The sequence below is a fragment of the Strongylocentrotus purpuratus genome, unplaced genomic scaffold (genome assembly GCF_000002235.5).
Source record: "Strongylocentrotus purpuratus isolate Spur 01 unplaced genomic scaffold, Spur_5.0 spur5_contig_36, whole genome shotgun sequence".
In the NCBI taxonomy this organism is placed as follows: domain Eukaryota; kingdom Metazoa; phylum Echinodermata; class Echinoidea; order Camarodonta; family Strongylocentrotidae; genus Strongylocentrotus; species Strongylocentrotus purpuratus.
The window spans coordinates 297,680-322,061 of NW_022145018.1; the positions used below are offsets into that span (position 1 = coordinate 297,680).

General features: G+C 36.1%; 1 long non-coding RNA gene across 1 annotated transcript; it reads left to right on the forward strand.

Moving 5' to 3' along the window:
• The first annotated feature begins 2,870 nt into the window (after window positions 1-2,870).
• Window positions 2,871-10,963, forward strand: LOC115924061. Its single transcript, XR_004064154.1, has 3 exons — window positions 2,871-2,881; window positions 4,756-4,759; window positions 10,880-10,963. It is a non-coding gene; the product is annotated as an uncharacterized LOC115924061 (long non-coding RNA).
• Window positions 10,964-24,382: the final 13,419 nt, after the last annotated feature.

Sequence of the window (24,382 nt, forward strand, 5' to 3'; positions counted from 1 at the left end):
AAGGCATTATTTCGTTTTTTCAACGGTTTTTTTCAAATTTTTCAAAATATCTTATATTTGTGGTGGTACACAAGTATTATAAATCGTTATATTTCAGCCGTCTCTGAACCGATTTTGATCAAACAAAGATGATTATGTCATTTTAATATTATGTTCTTTCAAATTTGACATTCAGTTTTTCATTATCTCACAAAAAACTTATTCTGTGTAGCGCCCTCTGCAACAGAACTCAACTATTCCTTTAAAGGTGAAATTCAAAGAAAATCACAAATATATCAACTTATGTATCACTAGAAACTGGTAAGCTATCAGATGGCCATCGTTCAAGTTTTAGGTCAACTACGTATCGGGTGATTTATTAAAGTACAAATATAACCACCTCCATAGCAGCTGGGATATACGAGAGACTCGCCAGAAAAATAACGATGTTTTAATGACGTCACTATATGGACCAATACTGCCCAAGCAGACGACATCCCATAAAAAATGAACATAATTGCAAAGCTATTATTTATCAAATTATAATGAGTTTAGTGTATATAAATGTAATGGCATGTCAAACCATTCAAAAGGGAACATGACCCGATTCTTATAACTAAAATATTTTGCTTGTAAATTCACAGGATAGGGGTTAATTAACAAACAAAGAAACCAGATTTTCAAATTGAAAAACCCCCGGAATGATATTAAGGACGGTATTTGTTTCCTCTTCCCACGCCGAACGCACCGCGGTGTGTCCAGCTGAATATACAATGGCGTCTTATATTTTTTTACAAGCGACGGATTCCTTTATTTTTGTATCTCAGCATTTGTCATCAAAATAAAACCATGCGCGGGGTTTAGAGTGAGGCAATAGATTTTACATTTAGCCTGACGGTAGTAAAGTAAGAGAAAGAACTCAAGAGAAGATGAAAACACAGGCCCTGGAAATGTGTGAGATATCATGGGACATCATCTGCTTGTGCAAATCATGTCCATACTGTGATCTGACACATCTCAGCAGCGTTCGGAGAGCTCTTCAGGTGCTATGCCGGGGCTGTATTTAAGCGTTTTGTTATTTATAATACTCATTATTTCGAATTTTTCCAAGCATTGAATTTTGATAACCTTGTCGAATCAAAGTTTCAACTTTGCAATAATGAAAATAAAGTTAATTTTAAAATCAATGAATATCGACTTTAAAATGATACAGTCGAGACCAGTTAAAGTCAAGAGCCACAACTTCTAATACGGGAAGAGGAGGATGGAGGGTTTTAGGGACTCTCACCGTTTTAAGTGGTTCGGTATCACTTAGTTGGCAAGTGACTTCTATATCGTCATTATTAACAGCCATCTCATCGTCATCGTCTTTAACGGGTTGATACTCTGATTTCTCCCTGATATCATGAACATCTTGCTGTGATAGAGTAATATTACAATACGATGTTTATGAATAAGCAAAACCTATTTATATAAAAATTACTTTTAAAACAGTTTTAAGTTAAGTAGAGGGGGTAACAACAGTAATTTACTCTGAATAATGTATAGACACATTGACAAAAAAACTTCTAAAACAATTTAACATTGCCTAGGCCCATAGTGGATTTATTATCAAGACATGGAACATTCCATAAGTTTGCGGTTTTACTGTTTGTGTAGTCCTGAACAAGGATGTTGGGTTTTAAAGGGGATAGAATAGAAAAGAAAATGAGCATGTTCTGACGGTAGTCCATTATAGAACTACGTGATATGGTAAGGACAGTGGTAGAGAACAACAAGAGGTGTTCTTTAGGAGCAGGAAAGGGTGGATGAACCAGGTCATGATTCTATCTGCATTAATCTTCTAGTCAAGTTCACTAGTCTTGTATGGACTACCCACACAGCAAATGCGCAAATTTAAAGAGTATTTCACAAGCAAAAAACCTTTGATGGTCATTTGAATCCTTTGAATGAATTTATTTTTCAACTTAAATTTGTAATCATTTGTAATCGACATCACGCATTTAGTTTACTTTTTACACGTCAATACAAATGAATCCGATCCAATCAAATCATCAATATTGACCTAGTGAGCACTGCACGACGAGTATTAGTGGATGTGGGTATTAATTACAACAATTAAGTTACTTCACACGACATATTTTGTTGTCATACCCAAGAATGTCCATGAGGTTTGTTGACCATACGAAGCTCCAGGAACACTTTTCTACACTGTGGCATAATCTTTGGAAGAAAAGGCATGAAGGACATTCGTTTTGTCGTCCCGATGAAGACATGTGCAATGAAGGCCATTAGTCCTTTTGGAATGTGCTCCAGTAAAATCGCCACACGATTATGTGTTACCCTGAAGCTCGGAGTTTGTACAATGCGTTCACCTTCCGCTTCTGTAACAACAAAAAAAGGAATTTAATTGCACCATAAACATTCAATATCCGCACAATACATGTATATGTAGAAATGGCAAAAATACGTTTTCAACTTTGAATGTTTCTAAAACTACTGTATGACATTTGAATTAAATAATTACTGCCACCATTTTAAAGCTGATATCTTGTTCTTTACTCTCATAAATGTCACATGCCAAAATTTCGTGTCTGGGTTTACATTAATTGTTCGAGATTTTAGTAAGAGCTTATTCCGGAATATATTGTGTTTATCCACACTGTACATACACTAATGTCAAGCATAAGTTGTTAGGACTTTTAGGACTATCGGATTACATTTTGAGTAAATTATGGCCTATACCATTTAAAGGCGGAGTACTTGCTCTTTACTCTCATATACGTCACACTCCGCAACGTCTTGTCTAGGTTCTATTGTTCGAGATTCACTCCGCACTGTACATACGATAATGGGTAAAATATGAATTCAATTGTGAAGGCTTCTAAAACTAGTAGTAAAAGTACAAGTAGTGGTTGATAGACCTGTATCGATTGGAATAATAGTAGGCATTTTGATGGGATTAAACGACTCTTTTTTTTTTTTTTTTTTTTTTTTTTTTTTTTATTACTTGTGTGCGTTTATTAAATTGGCAGGGCTCCCACTATTAAAGCAGAGTTGGAGCCTCGAGTTGTAATGAGCTTGCACGAGGTTATGGCAAGCCGTTTTATCATTAAAACATATTTCTTGAAATCAAGAAATCAATTCTTAATATCAAAACATATGTTTAAGTTGTAAAGCAATGGTAATTCTTGATATCAAGAATTCGATTTCATAATATCAAGAATTGAATTCTTGATATCAAGAAATATGTTTTAATGATAAAATGGCTTGCCATAACCTCGCGCCAGCTCGACACAACTTGATGCTCCAACTCGGCTAAGTGGGAGGCCTGCTACGCGTTTAGTTTAACACACGGTTGCGTCCTTTCTCATGTTAGAATTAACGCCGATCGTAAACTCATATCGGCGTTTCTCCAAAAAGACGGTTTCTGGGGAAGCATAAACGCACACTCATTTGTAAACGCGTTTAAATGACGTAATGAAAAACGTGTTTTCGGTTCACGTGAAAATCCGTGCGCCACTAATACGGTGCACAATAAATATATTTTACTTGTTATTCTCTCAAGGCATGCGCATATACAGGCACAAGCAGAGTCATCCGAGCAAGTTCATGTGTAACCTGTTAAACTAATACTAAGTACTTCTTCCATATTTATATGTTTGTGTTGAAATGAGTGTCAAGGGCTCAAACTACAGCGAAGAGGAACTAAAGGCCCTCTATTTGCTTAATGTCAACCATTGTGTTTCCTCTAGGGCTCCCAAAACAGCAACATTATTATCGGTTGCGTCTTCTTTTGCAGGTTTGCCCTGTCTGTAATGGAAGGCAGGCTCTAGTATTTTACTGCATCCTCGGAACTTTGCTTTTTAGCCCTGGCACTACTTGATAAATATGAATATATATATTACTGAATATTGAATACTGAAAATAGTTACGCTTAAACTTTTTCACACAGTCATGTATAGACCTACAATTAGGTCAATGATCAGTTGGGTTGCTTTGGTACACTTGAATTCTTTGAATTATTGATGGTTTGCCAATCACTATTCCGTTTTGTACGGCATTTAAAAGCACCAATTCGTGACGAGCAAGGATGCGGAAAGATATTTCACTGGTAACTTCTATCACCAATGCAGTAATGAATTACAATGGTTTAATGAGTCTATTAGTGATGTTTAAAGGTAAAGACTAGTATTGGAAACGCCCCAATTTAAAAAAAATAAATAAATGTAAGCTCCTATTACCAATCATGTGAAATAATATGTTTTAACTAATACATAATGGTAACAATTTTGACGGGAAACCGCCCACTAATTGATATATTTGGTAAATTAGTTCATCTATTGTTATGTGAGAGATAAACGCACGTATACATATACATCTTTCTGTGTACAGTGCTTATTACTTTACGAAGACTGGGCCAAATTTCTTATCATTTTGATGATTCCAGAACCTTGCAGTACACACCAATACTTATTTGCTAGATGATCAACCCTTTTTCTGATCGATTCCACAATGTTTCTTTCACAATGCAATCGCATGACCATAATTGGTCTTTATCTTTAAAGATAGCATGGCTTTTTGTAATAAGTAATGCTATGCTTCCATTTTATTGTTTCATATAATGGAACAACAGATGAAAGTTGATCTTTTAAGTCCTCTTGCACAGACAAATACCTAACAGTAGGTACTTTTGAGGTCAAACCTTCAAAGTAATTTCTGTTTTCATTACAGATACTGGAATAGAGGAAATCAGGCTTCGCTTTGAAAATCAAGAATGGTACAGAAAAGTGGGATTCAATTATGAAAGCATCTTAGATTATGTTTTTCTATTTTAAAATAACTTTTTGTTCCCCTTTAAATTGGCTAGAGTTGCCCATTTGACAAATTTATTTCTGAATTTCTTAGAGCTGAGTTATGACCCTGATTTGTTTTCTTCAATAAAAAGATTTACATGAGGTGACAACGCACTTCTGAAAAATGTTAGTCATCATTGAAAGAGACTACTGGACACACATATAGTATTCAATCATATGTTCCGACCACTTTGTAGAGGAATGCTACGATAATACGGGTTAGACAACTCGGTTTCATTCAGATGCTGTGCTAACGTAGTTCTGCTTTCCACAACGTTTGTTGACATCAGTGTGTTGATGCTGAATGCAGTACCCAAACCCCTCGAAAGAGATCTTGTGCGCAATATGACCATACATACCCCATCCAAGAAAGCCCTAGAAGTGTGAAGCGGAAGGTAGAAAAGACGTATGAGCAGCTGTTATTCGTGAAGAGACGACTTAAAACAATTCAGTCCAAAGCACAGAGTAACCAAGGATTTACGGAGGAGGCATTCTGTGCACTGAACTTAAGGCCAAAGAGGCAAAGGCAAATGGACACGAACTTGTTTGTGCCCTAATGATGGACGAGATGTCCATAAACGTATCAGGACAATTACCCCCTGGATAGTCACCCCCGGAAAACTACCCCAAAGGACAATCGACCCCCCCCCCCCAGGAGAACTACCCCCGAAGACAACTGCCCCAAGACAATTACCCCCGAGGAATTTGTAACACTGTAACGTATAATATGAGTTTATCTCCAAATTGATATTTACCGAAAATTTCATAAACTTTCGTTTTCTTTGTTATTTAACAAGTTCATTTCAGTCTTTTGAAATTATTCAATTCAATGTGGGGGTGGAAGGTGGACGTTGCCTAATTCTCCCGGTAGTTTTGCTACCGAGTAAAGAATAGCAATGTAACAATACATTGCGCGCAGATGAGTACGCGTTACAGCATCTATCACCAACAATGGCATAACAAAGAAATTAGGATGTAAAATTCCATGTTTGCATCCTCTATAACTTTTTTAATATAGCTGATCGTGTATTTGTCTTTGTATGTTTAACGGGCCATCATCCAAGATCCATAATTAAGGTTTTCTTCACGCTATCTATATATTTCTGTTGTCATGCTGAAGTATAATATTTGTTCTGTTACGTTAAATTATTTTAAAATAGAAATTGACTTGTAGTTGTATGGACGGTGCCATGTGTCAAAAGAAAATAAATATCCGCTCCGTGTGGTAACTCATCTCATTTGATTTTGTAATTCCAGCGTTTTTCAAAAAAATATCAGAAACGGTTAGAGTATGTAATTATATGAGAAATAAAATTGTAAATATAATTAGGTATCTTCATTCCTCGCTCGCTGACAATATTCTGACAGCAAGGCGCCCGAATATATATTATATATTTTATTTCGAGATCACATTGTTGCCGTACTGCCGTATTTAAAAACATGATCAATAAGGGCAACGAGGGCCCGAATATCCTCATGTTCGTGTATCATGGTCATGACCGAAAACATCAATTTTTATCCATTTACATTCGTCGGCAAGGTGCCCACATACAGACCTGCTTGAAATCGTTTCTAGTGTGTTGATTACAAACTAGATTTTACCTCTTTTTTTTAATTCTTAAATGTGCCCATACGTGTGTACATAGCACTTGACGAGTGCCAGAGTCATACAAAATAAATAGTCTGTGAAGACTTTGGGGTTTGGGAGAAACTTTTCAATTTTTCCGAGGGTACCGTGAATAACAAAAAGTTAAAATAATGCTGCTCCAGAGAAATGTATTCCTATGCATTTTGAGAAACGCTGCACAATTACCTAAAACGTACATCCCTCGTGGAAATCAGCAACCACACTGGCGTTGCATAAATTGTTATTGAAGAGAAATGTGTATTATTTAGGAAGACATCGTGCTATGGTATTTAAACGAAAATGGGTTCATGGCTCGTAGCCATCTCTCAATGTGTCAAATCGTCTTTTGCTATTGGATCCTGATTGTCCACAGGGGTAATTGTTCTAGGAGGGTAAATGTCCTCGGGGGTAACTGTCCTCGGGGTTAATTGTCTTTGGTGGATATTTGTCCTCGGGGGTATTTGTCCTCGGGGGTAATTATCCGGGGGTAATTGTCCTTAGGGTTAATTGTCATCGGAGTGTAATTCTCCGGGGGTAATTTTCCGGGGGTTAATCGCCATGCGGGGATAGTTTATGGGGGGTAATTTTCCGGGGGGTGATTGCCAGGGGGTATTTGTCCTAGAACAGTCCATACAGAAGCATATTTAGTTGGATGGTAATACATTTGTATGGCTACGTTGATGTCGGAACAGAATGTGAGAGTGACACAAATCCAGTTGCAACAGAAGATCTTGTTTTTTATGGTGGTACCATTGCATTTATACTGGAAACTTGTATTGCTGGTGGATACTTTTTAATAAGTGCGTGACAAGAGTTGAACGTACAAATCTTGTTCAGCAATGCTTGAGTAAGCCAGCAAATATCAAAATATTGATTGAATCTCTGATATGTGATGACCATCATGTCATGTGAAAAAGTTGGAAAGATTTGGAGCATCAATGAAGGTGTCTGACCCCCCCCCCCCTTCCCCAGATAACCATGTCAGTTTTTTTTTTTCGATATCTGTCCCGTGATCAAACTATAATGAGAAACGCCCTGGCATCAAATGCCATCTTGAAGGTTGAGGAGGGGAAGTATTTCAAATGGAGCTGCATAAACTGCAGAACGATGAAGACTTGCGTTTAAGGAACAGAGTACGATCGAGTGCTCACATGGCACATTCAATGGCCAACACAAATGAAAGTAAACATTGCTGATAAAACTCTGTGCAGCAGTGTTGCGGATGCACTACAATTTCTCGAAGAGCAGGGACCTCCTCAGTTCAAGGGCTGCAGTGCTACAGTAAAAGTATATCACATCTTCGATTTACTGAACTCACCAAATCCATTAGAACGCAACTTCAAAGCTTCTCGTCCACAAATTGAACACTTCTGGAGACCATTCACGATAGATGCTTACATATACCTCAGCTCCATCACAGATGCTCATGGAAAATACATGTATCTCACACCACGCAAGACCCCATTCTTTGGCTTTCTGATTGGCATCAAGAGTGCAACCTTCATGTATGATAATTTGGTAGCTGTAGAAAGTCTCAAGCTGAAGTATTTACTTATGATGGGCCAAGACCACTTTGGGTTTTCTGTTCTCCACAATATTTCCACAACTCGCGAATTCACTAACTCCTACAAGAAAATGATCATCAGACATGAAATAAAGGGAGTTGGAAAAAACTGCATCGTACATGATATCACAACTATTCTGCATGTATCCAGCCAACATAACAAGATTAGAGATTCTAGCTATGGGGATGACTTGCACCTTATCCGAAAGTGAGACCTGTCAGTTCGAAGTCCTAATACTACTTATCATGACTATACGGACATTCCAAACCTCGGTGAACTTCCCTGACATAGCAGGATGCGCAGTGAAAATTATTTTAGCAGTTGAGATGCGAGAGGCCATCGCAACTGGTGAAACCATGAAGGGCAGCTTTCATGAAATTTAAACAATAGAGGAGGGCTAGATAATTCCATTGAAGTGTATTACAAGAAAATGTGAATATTGATATCAGTGTGATGCAATATATAGTTTTCAAGAAAATTCTTGAATGTTATTATTATGACATATCTTTTTTATCTAGTTTTTATGGGATGTTCATTTTCATTACATTTTTAAAAATCTTAGTTCTACATTATGTCCAATGAAGTGTAGGTAGTACCAGCTCAATTTCATCTTTCATCCCATCAAGTTTGATATCAATGCGATAACTCAACCGCTAAGTAGTTTTTGCAATTTTCATTTGCTGTTTAGTCCCAATCGCCCAGAAAATGGAAATTCATATGTGTCAAGTAAAGTAAAGTTTGCAGAAACTCTTTTTGTAGTTCGGAGGGGGGGGGGGGGGGTGAAGTATACAAATGCAGATCTTTAATTGGGACTGAAATGTAGACTGAAACTGTACAACTTGAGTTTTTGTTTTAATATGCTTTATTAGAGTCGGTAAATGGCTTTTAGATGCGCAACTTCGGTTAGCTTGCTTTGCTATCATTTCACCCTTCCATTCCTTCCCTGCATGCCCTTACCTTCCTTCTGCATGTAAGCTATCATCTGTCCTCTTCTATACCCTACCTTTCATTCTACCTCTCTGCTGCCGTTTGTACTCTGGCAACTAACATCTAAGCCCATGAGTCCATAATCGCCTCTCTACTAGCAACTCAAACTCCCACCTCCACGCTGGTGCCGGCTGGATAACTCGGGTCCGCTTTGTGGCCTGGGGAAACCGACGGGGGATGAGTCTGGGAAGGAAAACCCTAGCGTGAAACCAGTAAGAGTTCTCCTCTTGCTTTATCAGTGAATTCATTCACAATGTCAATAGAGAAGGACATTCATGACAGCTTTTAGAACTAAACCATACTGTAGGAGTTGCAACCACAGATATTATAAGCAAATGAAAAACTATGATGGCACAACCTAACAACACTAGGGTTAAAGTCCCTAACACAACATGTCCTGGATCAGGCATCGATTCCTTAGAATCTCATGACGGCTTGCCCTCAAAGCCTTATGGAAGGGGTAAATATGATGATGGTGTCTGTAAAGGACGACCATTTTTAAGATGTAGAAAGACAGTAATTGTATCAACTATGAATGTGAGAACTATTAGGGAGCAAAGAAATAGAGAAGAGCTATCAACCAATTTAAAAGCGCAGAACATTGATATTTTGGGAGTACAAGAACATCGAATAGTACATAATGAGCCTATCAGATATGAGAAAGTTCTAAACAACATGCTTATAACATCATCTGCAAACAGAAGTTCAGCCGGAGCTGCAATAGGAGGTGTGGGATTACTACTAAGTCCCAGTGCATATGACTCCATAGCTAGCATGAGATCACATTCTGACCGAATACTCGTCGCAAACTTTCAAGGAAACCCTGCAACTACAGTCATTACAACTTATTGCCCAACCAACGTAGTGAACGAGGATATCATTGAAGGACACTATGACAATTTAAGAAGAGCAATTGACTCCATACCAGCACATAATGTTCTTCTTGTGGTTGGTGACTTCAATGCCAGAATTGGACCTGAGGATGCTAAATATACTTACCATGAAACAACCAACAAAAATGGAAAGTGCTTAGTGGACATGGCAGTTGAAAAGAACCTAGTTATAGCAAGTGGTCAGTACTGTAACAAGAAAGGGAAATTGTGGACCTATATTAGCCCAGGTGGAAGTAAATGCCAACTGGATTATATACTAATAAGGAAAAAGTGGAGGAACAGCTTGAATAATGTTGAGGCGTATAGTACTTTTGCCAGTGTAGGATCCGACCATAGAATAGTATCTGCAAGAGTCCGTTTGAGCCTTCGAAAGAGCAAAACCTTGGCAAAAGGAAAACAGCACGATTGGAAACTTCTCAGCACTGACAACCACCTTCAGAAGCTATACAGCATTGAAGTCCGCAACAGGTTCCAGCCCCTATAGAAGGAGGAAGAATCAGCTACCGAGAGGTATGAGCGATTCATAACAGCACATAAGGAGGCTACTGAGAAAGTTATCCCAGTGAAAAAGAAGACAAGAAAGTTGCATTTTCCCAATGATACACGTGTAATCAGTGCTAGAAATAAGATCAATAAAGCCTACATGGAGTACCAGAAAGATACAACTGATGAAAATCGGCAGATCTACAAGCAAGCCAAGCACAACCTTGAGGAAGCATACAATTTAGTTATAGAAGTAAACTAAAAGATGTGGAGAAAGCGCATGCCAACAGTAAACATGGGCAGAGCTGGAGACTCATAAATGACATAACCGGAAGGAAAGCATCTCCGGAAGGGCAGTTAAAAGGAGACACACAGAAAGACAGGGTCATAAACTGGTTCAACCACTTCAAGAATCTTCTTGGAAGCCCTCCTGATATAGATGATGAGGATGAAGAAATTCTGCCTATACTAGAGAGTCTGAACATCAAGACAGGGCCATTTGATCTGAAAGAATATTCAAAGGCAATAAAGTCACTAGTAGAAGGGAAGAGCTTTGGGGAAGATGGCATACCACCAGAGGTTCTAAAAAGATGTGACCTGGATGAAATCATTCTGAGTTTCTGCAACAACGCTCTGATCAATGAAGAAAAGCCCCACCAATGGTCCATACTGAACATTGTACCAATACCAAAGTCTGGAGACCTGAGCCAAGGAGGAAACTTTCGAGGAATCAGTCTAAGCTCCATCGTGGCCAAAACTTTCAATAGATTGATTTTGAACAGGATCAGACCTGTACTTGATAGTCACCTGAGAACCAACCAAAATGGATTCAGAGTTGGAAGGACCACAGTGGGACATATTTTGGCACTACGCAGGCTTATAGAAGGAGTAAAAGAAAATCAGCTCCCGGCTATTATCACATGTATTGACTTTCGCAAAGCCTTCGATATCATCCACAGAGGCAAGATGTTAAAGATCCTTACTGCATATGGCATACCGGAACAACTGGTGAATGCTATTGGCACTCAAGTGTATTTCCCAGCGCGGTCAACGGCAACATGTTGATATGTACACTGTGAATGGGAATGAGCGTTGCAATTATGTCGTACAGTTCTGTGCATATAGCCCGTACAAAAACTATATACATATTCTTCTTCTTTGGTAATTGTACAGTTTCTGCCAAAAGAATCAAAAATTATTCGAACTTCCAGAACATCCCCAAATGCTCCAAAATGTCCAAAAAATATACTAAAATGATCAACGATACCTTCTTGATGCAGAACAACTAGTCCAATTTCACCTCTGAATCTCATTTGGTTGAATCATAGGCGTATTTTTTAGGACAACGCAATACGTGTGTACGTATGGTGGTCGAGAGGTGGAGGTATCACGATCGCGATATAAAACGATAGTAATAAGTTGATATGTGTACACTTTCAAGGTTTTTTGTTTCCTTTGTTGTCAATTGGGTTGTAAACTATCAACCAAAGTGACGATTCTCTCTCTCTAACTAAGTGTGTGTGTGTGTGTGTGTTTGTGTGTGTGTGTGTGGGGGGGGGTTATTGTCTGTCTCTTCTCTCTCGTTCTCTCCCTATCTATCTCTCTCTCTCTTGTGTTTGATAATTTGGTTATGTTAATAACTGTTGAGGAGTTTAATTTTGAGAAATGTACAAATATATCGCTTTCCTTTTTGATGAAATATTTAAAACTCAATATATCTTCTTCTCTCTTTCTCTCTCTTGTTTACTTGTATAAGGGGCGGGGATACATTTTAGAATATATACATGTGTTGTTTGAATTTTTATTTGATCTTTTTGGGAGGTGTATATATATATCTCTCTCTTTATTGTTTTCACATAGGGGCATTTCACACATATGCATGCAAATATTACATACCGACTTATAATTTCAGCAATCAATTACTTTTTAGAGTAGCAAACCCCAGCCGTTAATTAAACATTTCTCTCACAGCCACTAAACATATTTCACTGATATCATATTCATCATTGTCATTATAGATATCAACAATTCATAATCGTTCATTTTTTTCTCAGTGTGGGACTATAATGTATACACACAAAAATATGACTTGAGAGAGAGGGGTGTGATACAGACTGTACGTTTATTTTGATTTGCTTTAATGTTTTTGTTCAGAAAGTCATTTTGTGTACTCTCTTGAAAAATATTGGAAGTGAGGATTACGGTTAACAAACATTTAATACTGACAATGTATTCCTTTAATTTACTTGATATATTTAACTGATATTTTATGAAATCAAATGGATATGTTTTATATATATATATATATATATATATATATATATATAAGCTTATACTATGTGACAGAACTTATGTTCCTCCACATACTCTTGACATTTTTTAAAGAGCATTACAAACAAACTAAATCAGGGAGGGTTTTGAACTTTGGGTGTAAAGGGCTCGCTGAAAATGGATGCTAGCATTACCATACAAACGAAGGCATTAGTTTAGAGAAAGATTGATTTTATTTTTATTTGTTTTTTCTTCTGCATTCATGTTAACATACAGTTTTTCGATAACCATTATAATATAAAGTACAATAAGTATTTTTCTGACAATGAATCATAAATAAGCAAATACATATATATATATATAAATTGTTATTTTCAAAAACAAAATGGTAAACTGTCATAAATACAAAATTTCCTCAAAAATTATAAAATATTATACAATTATTTGCGGAAGAAGGACGGTCATTGTATAAGCAGATTGCTTGATAATACGACAGCCCCAGACAAAACTCATGAAATATATTAACACATTTATTAATACAAAGCAATATTTATTGCTTTGTGTAACACAACGGCTTTTTAAAATTACCCATTTCAGGTCTCGATAAGGGTACCTTTGTTATTTAAAAATGCCCGATATTTATGATGTGAGATGAAGATCGCTATTCATAATAAAGATTCGTGAGGACCATTATTCATAATACGAAATCGGGGTCGCTATTTATTAACATGAAGAAGGGGTGCTATTCATAATACGATACGAAGGTGAAGAGCGACCCTCTTCTCGTGTTATGAATAGGAATCCCCATGCTATGAATAACGACCCCGATTTTGTATTGGGAATGGCGACCCTCTCCCGTATTATGAATAGCGACCCTATTATTCGATAATGAATAGTGGTCCTCATGAATAATGACCCTTATGAATACTAACCCTTTTCTCAAATGATATATGGCGGTCCTTGCGAATTAGCCGTCCTAATGAATAGTGGTCCTTATGAATAGTGGTCCTTGTGAATAAGGGTCCTTTAATATGAATAGCTGTCCTCATGAATAGCGGCCATTATGAATAGCGAGCGAACCCCTTCTAGAAGCCTCCGGTATACCCATCCCATGCTTAATACAATGTGGTTCATTGAGATTATGTGGACTTTGCAAAAAAATTAAAGATTAATTTAGTTCCGGTGAAGCATTCAATTGTGAAAGAAAAAATCAAACTGTCGAGAAAGGTTGATTATGTAAAACAAAAAAATGGGGACTGATGTGCAGTGAATTTTTTTTGTGTGGAACCATCAAATAAATCTACAGTATCTTACTGAAAGTCACCACCACTGCACACAGTGACGACGCACTTGTGACGCGGCTTTATTTGGTTCTGACTTTTCATTTATTTAAATCATATTTTGAACATATTTATCAAGAACAAACGTTTTTTAAAGGTGAAATTCAAAGAAAATCACAAATAAGTCAACTATCTTATCATTAGAAACTGGTAAGCTAACAGATGGCCATCGTACAAGTTTTAGGTCAACTACATATCGGGTGATTTATAAAGAATGCAAATACAACCACCTCTACAGCAGCTGGGATATACGAGAGATTCGCCGGAAAAATAACGATGTTTTAATGGCGTCACTATATGGACCAATACTGCCCAAGCAGACGACATCCCATAGAGAATGATCATAATAGCAAAGCTTTTATTTTTCAAAGTATAATGAGTTTAGTGTATATAAATGTAATGGCATGTCGAACCATTCGAAAGGGGATATGACCCGATTCTGATAACTAAAATCTTTCGCTTGTAAATACACAGGATAGGGGTTAATTAACAATCAAAGAAAACCAGACTTTCAAATTGAAAACCCCCCGGAATGCTATTAAGGACGGCATTAATTTTGTTCCCTCTCGAAACGCCGAACATACCGTGGTGTGTGCAGCTGAATATACAATGACGTCTTTTTTTGCTTACAAGCGACAGATTCCTTTATTTTGGTATCGCTGCATTTGTCATCAAAATAAAAACCATGCGCGGGGTTTAGAGTGAGGCAATAGAATATACATTTAGCCTGACGGTACTGAAGTAAGAGAAAGAACTCAAGAAAAGATGAAAAACACAAGCACTGAAAATGTGTGAGATGTCATGGGACATCGTCTGCTTGTGCAAATCATGTCCATACTGCGATCTCATACATCTCAGCAGCGTTCGGAGAGCTCTTCAGGTGCTATGCCGGGCTGTATTTAAGCGTTTTGTAATTAATAATAATCATTACTTCGAATGTTTCCAAGAATTGAATTGTTATAACCTTGTCGAATCAAATTTTCAACTTTGCAATAATGAATATAAAGTTAGTTTTTAAAATCAATGAATATCTACTTTAAGATTTCGATATTCTTCTAAACGAATAGTAAGTTGAAACATATGAGCTGGATGGATGGGTAGCTGCTAAGAGAGAATTGAGAGTATTATCATTATAGAAAAGGTGATTAAATTGTTTTTGAAAGCGATTCCAGGTTGTAACATAAATCTTTAAATAATACTGTGGGTATTTAATTTGAAGAAAACACCTAATCTGTTACGAATCGTAAAGAAGTCAGACCTGTTGCATGAACCATGTATCTTTCTTCTCTCTCTTTCTCTCTCTTTCTCTCTCTCTCTTTCTCCTGCCCACAGACTAGCACACCCACTCTCCTTTCCGCTCCAATTTCCCCCTTTCCGTTTATCCTTCTTCTTTTCATGCTCTCTAATTCAAAATCGTATGGTACTTTTAATTGACGTTATCTCTTACATTTTGTTGGGGGTGACAATAACTCCCCACCAATCCTTTCCGCCTATTTCGGTTTCTCGTTCGTTCCTAACAATGTTTTACACAGACAATCACCCCCCCCCCCTTATTTTTTGCTATACTGACCCAATTATAATATCTTTGTCTACCAAAAATGTATTTATACTACGCTTGGTGACTTCACTCACTTACTTTAAAAAAAAAAGTAGTCAGCTTAGTCCGTTTCATATTTCACTTTTACATTTATTACAACTACGTTTAAAGGGATTGTTAAGTTGTGTTGCAGAGGGCGCTACACACGATAATTTGTTTGTTAGATAATGAAATACTGAGTGTCAAATTTGAGAGAACGTACAATTTAAATGACAAAATCATCTTTGTTTGATCTAAATTGGTCCAGAGACGGCTGAAATACCCATAAATATAACGATTCATAATATTTGTGGTGCCCCACATGTATTCGATAATTTAAACCAGCCGTTGAAAAAACGTGATAGCGCCTGATACGTTGTATTTCAGCCAATGGCGATTGTTGGCTTTTTGTTGGCTATTTCATGTTGGTTATAATACGCACAACCAGCAGGCCCGTGTGTTGTTATTATTAATCAAGTAATCAATTAATTAGTTAACGGTCAGCGTTTTTGTTAAAGTGAAGCTGAATTGGAATGATCTTATTGGCAAAATTTCAAACATTTTTGGGGTCTAAAATTACCTTCGTAGCAAGTGTAGGTCCTAAAAGGGCACTAGTTATGTCATAAATAAGAATAAGAACAATACAAATGCTCTTTGAAGGCATTTGCAGTCTCAAACAAGAACTGAATTATCTCTTTAAAAAATAATAATAAAAAATGCTATTTGAATAGGTGAACAAATACTTAAAACAATATCAAGCCATGAAATTAATAATAGAGTCGGAATAACAAGTACTTGGTATTAAAGAGAAGGTTGAGTTCTGGGAAGAGGTGAAAAATAATTTGTGAGCATTTCTCATTCTTATTATGCAAGTGTGGAAGAACATCAGATAAGACATGTTCCCTGAAAAGCATGGCTCTTCAAATGCCTTCATATTCTAAATATGCATGTAACATCGTAAAAATCGGGGGCCGGCTTTTTACGCTACGTGTTCGTGTAGTCCCATATACATCTTTCTGTGTACAGTGTTTGTAACTTTACCAAGACTTGGCCAAATTTCTTATCATTTTGATGATTCCAGAACCTTGCAATACACACAAATTCTTATATGCTATATGATCAACCTTTTCTGGTCGGTTCCACATCGTTTCTTTCACAATGCAATCGCATGACCAGAACTCAACTTCATCTTTAAAACTTAAACTAGTCAAATAAATTTGCAGTTAAATGTGAGGGAATGTAGTAAAAGGCTAAAGTTGTAAATTGTATATTCCTTTTTTGTAAATAACATCTTTTTGCCATGTATCTTATTTTCGCTATATAAAGAGCTTGATTCCAAAAGGAGCTAAATCCATATTTTATCAAAACTGAGTTTTTTGTCTTAAAATAATGATTTCCTACATGGGGACAAAATGCACTATAACACATTCGAAAATTTCATCAAGAAGTATGAAAAAAATTGGGTACAATATCATGTTTCATTCCAAAAGGAGCTAAATCCAAATCGGGTTCATTTCAAAAGGAGCTAAATCCACTTTGGGTACTTCTGAGTAAAGCAGCTTTCTTTATTTCTCCACTTTCCCTCTAGCAATGCACCTTCATGTTGTTATATATGTTAAATGTGTCGCCCTGGACCAATAATGTATGATAAGAAAACAAAAATCTACCAATTTTTTTCGGATTTTTATCATTTTGTTTAGATTTTGTGGATTTAGCTCCTTTTGGAATGAAACATGGATTTAGCTCATTTTGGAATTGAACAGATTTAGCTCCTTTGGGAATGAAATTGTGATATTTTGTTTACTTTCTTTTCAAAAGGTTTTTTTAATTGTGATTTCACTATTATTATTTAAAAGAAAAGGTTTGCTGCTAAATTTGAATACAATTTCAGTGACTTTATTGAGAAAATATGAAATCTTTAAAGTAGAATAACATGTTTCATTCCAAAAGGAGCTAAATCCACGAAAATAAAAAATATGAAAATTTAGTAAAAATCAGAAAAACTAGTACATTTTTTCTTATCATATATTATTGGTCCAGGGTAACACCTTTAACATTATATAGCAAAAGGAAGGTACATGGCTAAAGGGAAAGTGGAGAAATAAAAAAGGTGATTTACTCAGAAGTACCCAAAGTGGATTTAGCTCCTTTTGGAATGAACCTTTTCATATGTACATCAAACAAAAACATTGCTTGCAAACATGATGATAATGGGCAACGAGATGCCCGAATATTTTCATGTTCGTGTATCAAGAAAACCGAATAAAAAATTGTTGTATCCGTATTGTCAGTAGTGAGGTGCCAGCATACACAATGTTATTACTTGGTATCTTGTGTGTGTGTTCATTATCAAATTTTAAAGGTGAAATTCAAAGAAAATCACAAATATGTCAACTAATGTATCAATAGAAACTGGTAAGCTAACAGATGGCCGTCGTACAAGTTTTAGTTCAACTACATATCGGATGATTTATAAAAATAAAAATACGACCACCTTCATAGCAGCTGGGATATACGAGAGATTCGCCGAAAAAATAACGATGTTTTAATGACGTCACTATATGGACCAATACTGCCCAAGCAGACGACACCCCATAAAGAATGAACATAAATGCAAAGCTATCATTTGTAAAATTATAATGAGTTTAGTGTATATAAATGTAATGGCATGTCAAACCATTCAAAAGGGGATATGACCAGATTCTGATAACTAAAATCTTTTGCTTGTAAATACACGGGATAGGGGTTAATTAACAATGAAAGAAAACAGACTTTCAAATTGAAAACCCCCCGGAATGATATTGAGGACGGCATTTGTTCCCTCTTGAAACGCCGAACATGCCGCGGAGTGTGCAGCTTGAATATACAATGGCGTCTTTTTTTGTTTACAAGCGACAGATTCCTTTATTTTTGTATCGCTGCATTTGTCATCAAAATAAAACCATGCGCGGGGTTTAGAGTGAGGCAATAGATTATACATTTAGCCTGACGGTAGTGAAGTAAGAGAAAGAACTCAAGAGAAGATGAAAACACAGGCACTGAAAATGTGTGAGATGTCATGGGACATCGTCTGCTTGTGCAAATCATGTCCATACTGTGATCTCACACATCTCAGCAGCGTTCGGAGAGCTCTTTAGGTGCTATGCCGGGGCTGTATTTAAGCGTTTTGTAATTTATAATAATCATTACTTTGAATATTTCCAAACCTTGAATTTTGATAACCTTGTCGAATCAAAGTTTCAACTTTGCAATAATGAAAATAAAGTTAGTTTTTAAAATCAATGAATATCTACTTTAAACACTTTTACCACATTAACATGTCATTCTTTAGGAAAAAAAATGTCAATATGTGTGTACATGACACTTGACGTTTACTAGATTGATGCAAAAGTAATGTTCTGAAATTAATTAGGGTAATGCAAAAATAATTTTCTGAAATGAATTAGGGCGATAAAAACTAAAGTTCCAAAATTAATTAGGGTGACGCTAACTACTTTAGTCCTTAGAAGGATCCGTGACTATAAAAACGTTAAAAAACTCTGCGCTAGCGCGCAATTCATTTCGTCTTTGTAGTTCCCTAAGTATCAAGCAAATGAAAACTCTTTTTACTCGATCGATACGCTCCTCTCATGATATGCGGTGCATACTATCAACCATAATAATAACAATGATAATCATAATAATATTACTCATAATGATAAATTAGTTTACGCAGGGAAGCATTGTAAACATCCTTATACTATCTCTTTTTTTTTATTGCATACAACTTGTATTCGTTTTTGTGTGGGAATCATATTATTTCGTTGTAAATCATATGTTATAATGTGGTTCTTTGTAATTTTGTCTTCCTTTTGTATAAGGACTTACTGAAAAAGACCCTTACTGTTGAATGCAGGTTAACTCTTTCATCGTAGTGAAATACATAAAACAAACAAACAAACGCGATCTTTGAAAGCTATAGAGGAAATGCTATGAAATATTGTAAAATAACAAAATGAAAGTCAGTGAATTGAGAAGGATCATTGGTTGTTTGAAGTGTTTGTTGACTTGCGTATCTGCACGATTATGATTTGTAAGCTTTGTTCATCTGACCTTTAACTGATATATTTATGGTCTAAAGGTTGTTGAATTTTGTACTAGATATGTCGGAGTGTTTACTTACCTGCCCTATCTCTTCAAATATGATTATACACGTGAAAAACGTATCTATATGTAGGTAAAATATCCCTAATTTGAACGATTAAAGGTGTATCACCACAATAAAACCTGGAAGCACTGACCCCCTCCCCATGATACATGATAACAGGCCTCCGACATTCACAACCTGTATAAGCTAAATTGTCCACGTTGATATTATTGTTCCTATAACAAAAAAGGACATGGGAGGGGGGGGGGGGGGCAACATAATGCTATATTACCCGTATGCACATATTATCAATCCAGTTCTGTTTGTTTCTCGTTTTGAGTACGTTGTCACTCCGTGTAATTACAAGACCTGGAAAATCTCCCAGTGCGTTCAACGGCCACACATCGATCTCTGCATTGTGAATGGGAATGAGCGTTCTACTGATTTTGTACAGTTCTGTGCACATAAGCCGGGAAAAGGCTACATATTCTCATATCTTCTTCTTTGGTAATTGAACTGTTTCTGCCCAAAATACCAAATTATTCGAACATCCAAAACCTCCTAAAATGCTCTAAAATTACTAAGAAATATACTAAAGTGATCAAAAATACCTTATTGATGCAAAATTAGTAGTCCAATGTCATCTCTGACGCTCATTTGGTTGAAATTTAGGACAACGCAATCTTATTTCTAAACGTGTGAATGTAATTTTCGTTGTTTATTAATGTACGATGGCAGAGAAGTAAAGTTATCGCAATTTGCGATATCAATCAAAAGTAATGACTAGATAACTGAACTCTTTCCAGGCTATTTGTTTATTTGCGTTAAAAACAATAACCAACACTATATTTCTTTCTCTCTCTCTCTCTTTCTCTCTCTTCGAAATGGGAGATTTTGTCTTTTTTCTTCTCTCTCTCTCTCTCTCTCTCTTGTCTTTCATAATGGGGGTATTGTCGATAATTGTTTATACTTGTTGAGGAGTTTGATTTGAGAACATATAGCTGTGTTGTTTGATTTTCTATTTGATTAAATATTCTGTGTTATGATCTCTCTTTTGTTAGTGTTTTAACATAGGGGCATGTCACACAAATGCAGGCATATATTATATACAACCTGCTAATTCCTTTCTATTAGTACATGTCCGAATGCAATACACTTCATACAAATACATAAGTATGTGCATTACCCAGTAATTATAAACTTCAGGTGTTTAACATGAGTGGGTGATTATAATATTTTGATACTGGCGTTTTAATGTTTTTTGTTTGGCTTGCAATAGAAGAAGTACGTGCGTTGTAATCAACAATGTACAATTGATTTGGTCATTAGCAATACATGCTTATTACATACTCTGGGTCACTGAAATGATATTCAAGTTTGTGGCAATTAACTTCACTTGCATTAGTTTTTCAATCATAATGTACATACGTACATGTAACTGAACGTTAATGTATATATATATATATATATATATATATGTTTATATTGTACAGTTTTCCTAGTAAAGCTTGATCTCAGTGTGATGCAATATCATTTTCAAGAAAATTCTTGAATATCATGATTATAACATATCTGTGTTTTTTTATAAATAGTTTTGGTTTGATGTGGGGGGGGGGGGAGAATGAAGTCTACAGATGCAGATCTTTATTTGGGTGCACATGTACACTGAAACGGTATAACTTGAGTTTCTGTTTTAAAGGTACTACGTCCCATTTTGCAGGCCCCCCAAAATAAAAAGGTTAAATACCAAAGGCATTTCAAAGTAAATGAATTCCCCCCCCCAGAAAAAAGGGCGTCTTAAAAATGTCTTTAGGTGGGAAAATAACGATTATTAGTTGTCGAATTGGATTAAGAGCTATAGAGCCGGTAATTACTAGTCTGATTTTCAGACCATTGTACCGAATAGACGTATATGTCATGCTGCCCAAAGATTCAATCAGTTTATTTTTGGCCATTACAAAAAGTGGGTTATTGATGTAGACAAATGCTTATGTACCCTGTTACAGGTCATTTTATGTATGTTATTACCAAAGAAGAAAAAGCCAGTCAGTCACTCAATAGTGTCTGACAGTGAAGTCTAGCAAGTAAACCTTGCATAATTTGAATATTAGGACACTGCTAACGTTTAAATTCCCAGGATAGGGCATACATGACATACTCATAATTCCTGCAAAGTTCTACAGAATTTGATATTGACTGCAAAAGGGACATAGTATTTTTAATATGAAAGAGAACTTAACTTCAACTTTTATATATTTAAGTTGCTAGAAGATAAAGCGTGCCAGTAATTGATAACTGAAAGAGCCAACTTCAACATACAAGTGAATCTGAGCCGTCCGCATACAAAATATCATAACATCATTTATGCAGCGTCATCATGCGCAAGGTCGACTGGGCTTTGTTAGCTGAAAAGTTCGATGATTAAACAAATATGGCGTCGAGTGCACTAGAGCGTATTTCCCAGCGCGGTTTACGGCAACATGTTGATATGTACACTGTGAATGGGAATGAGCGTTGCATTTATTTTCTACAGTTCTGGGCATATTGCCCGTGAACAAGTTATATATTCTCATATCTTCTTCTTTGGTAATTGTAGAGTTTCTGCCAACAAAAATCCAAAATTATTCGAACTTCCAGAACATACCCAAATGCTCCAAACTGTCAACAAAATATACTAAAATGATCAACAATACCTTCTGAATGCAGGAAAACTAGTCCAATGTCACCTCTGAAGCTCATTTGGTTGAATCCTAGACGTATTTTTTCAGGACAAAGCAATCCTATTTCTATACGTGTGAACGTACGGTGGTCGAGAGGTGGAGGTATCACGATCGCGATATCAAACGATAGTAATGAGTTGATAATTATACTCGTTCTAGGCTATTCTTTCTTTTGTGTATTATTTTATTGGGTTGTAAACCATCAACCAAAATCACAATTCTCTCTCTCTATCTGTGTGTGGGGGTGTGTTGTCTTTCTCTTCTATCTCTCGTTCTCTCTCTCTCTCTCTATTGTGTTTGATAATTTGGTTATGTTAATAATTGTTGAGGAGTTTAAATTTGAGAAATGTATAAATATATTGCTTTCCTTTTTGATGAAATATTTAAAACTCAATGTATCTTATTCTCTCTTTCTCTCTCTTGTTTATGTGTTTAAGGGGCGGTGATACTTTGAGTATCAATTTAGAACATATAAATGTGTTGTTTGATTTTCTATTTTATTTTGACTTTATTTTTATATCTCCCTCTCTCACTCTCTTTGTTGTTTTCAAATAGGGGCATTGTCAAAAAAATGCAGGCATATATTATGTACCGACTGATAATTTGTATCTATCATTTTTTTTAAGAGTAGCGACCACAAGTCGTTAATTAAACATGTATTGTTATAGCTGCTAAACATATTTCACTACTATCATAATTATTACTTGTAATAATAGATTACAACGATTCATAACAGTTCATTTTTCTATCAGTGTGGGGCTAGAATATATACAACAAAGAAATGAATTGTGAGAGAGGGGTGTGATACAGACTGTACATTTATTTTAATTTAATTTAATTTTAGTTTCAGAAAACCATTTGTTGTACTCTGTTGAAAATGTATGGAAGTAGGGATTACGGTTGACAAACATTAAATCCTCACAGTGTATTCCTTTCATTGACTTGAGAACAGATTTAACTATTATTTAATGAAATCAAATGGATATAATATATAAGCTTAATCGTGTGACAGAACTGATGTTCTTCCACATACTCATCCTACTTTTAAGCATTACAACCACCTAAATTACGGAGGGGTGTGGATTTTGGGGTGAAGGGGTCGCTGAAAAATGAGTGACAATGCTAGCTTTACCATACATGCGATTGCATCCCCCCCCCCCCACACACACACACACATACAAACAAAAATGTATTAATTTAGAGAAGGATTGCCTCGTGCAACACAACGGCTTTTCAAAATGACCCATTTAAGGCCTTGATTTGGGAAACATATTTATTCATAAGGACCCCTATTCATAATGTGAGATTAGGGTCGATATTCATTATTCACATTGAGGGTCATTCTTCGTAAGGACCATTATTCATGATACGAAATCGGGGTCGCCAATCATTAACATGAAAAAGGGGCGCTATTCATAATATGAGACGAAGGTGATTAGCGACCCTCTACTCGTGTTATGAATATGGATCCCTTGGAATAACGACCCCGATTTTGTATTATGAATGACGACTCTCTCCTCGGATTATGAATAGCGACCCTCTTCTTCGATAACGAATAGTTGTACTTATAAATAATGACCCTTATGAATAATAACCCTTTTCTCAAATGATAACTGGCGGTCCTTGCGAATTAGACGTCCTTATGAATAGTGGTCATTTGACTATGCAAACATTTTAATCGATTCATGTGATTAAAAATATATTAAGAAATTGCAAACTTTTCAAAATCGCGCGGGCAGAGTAATAATGAAAATTAATCCATATTAACACATCTCTAATGCACAAATTCATTCACTTTTGAAATGGTCATCTCTCGAATCCAGGCGTAAGAAAAATTTAAATGTATTTGTCTATAAATCAGTCCATAATATGTTATCTCCCAGTATGAATGAAATGTTTCAACCCCCTTCTTATAGTTATTCCCTCCGCAATTCCGGTAACTTTGTTCTCCCTAAACCT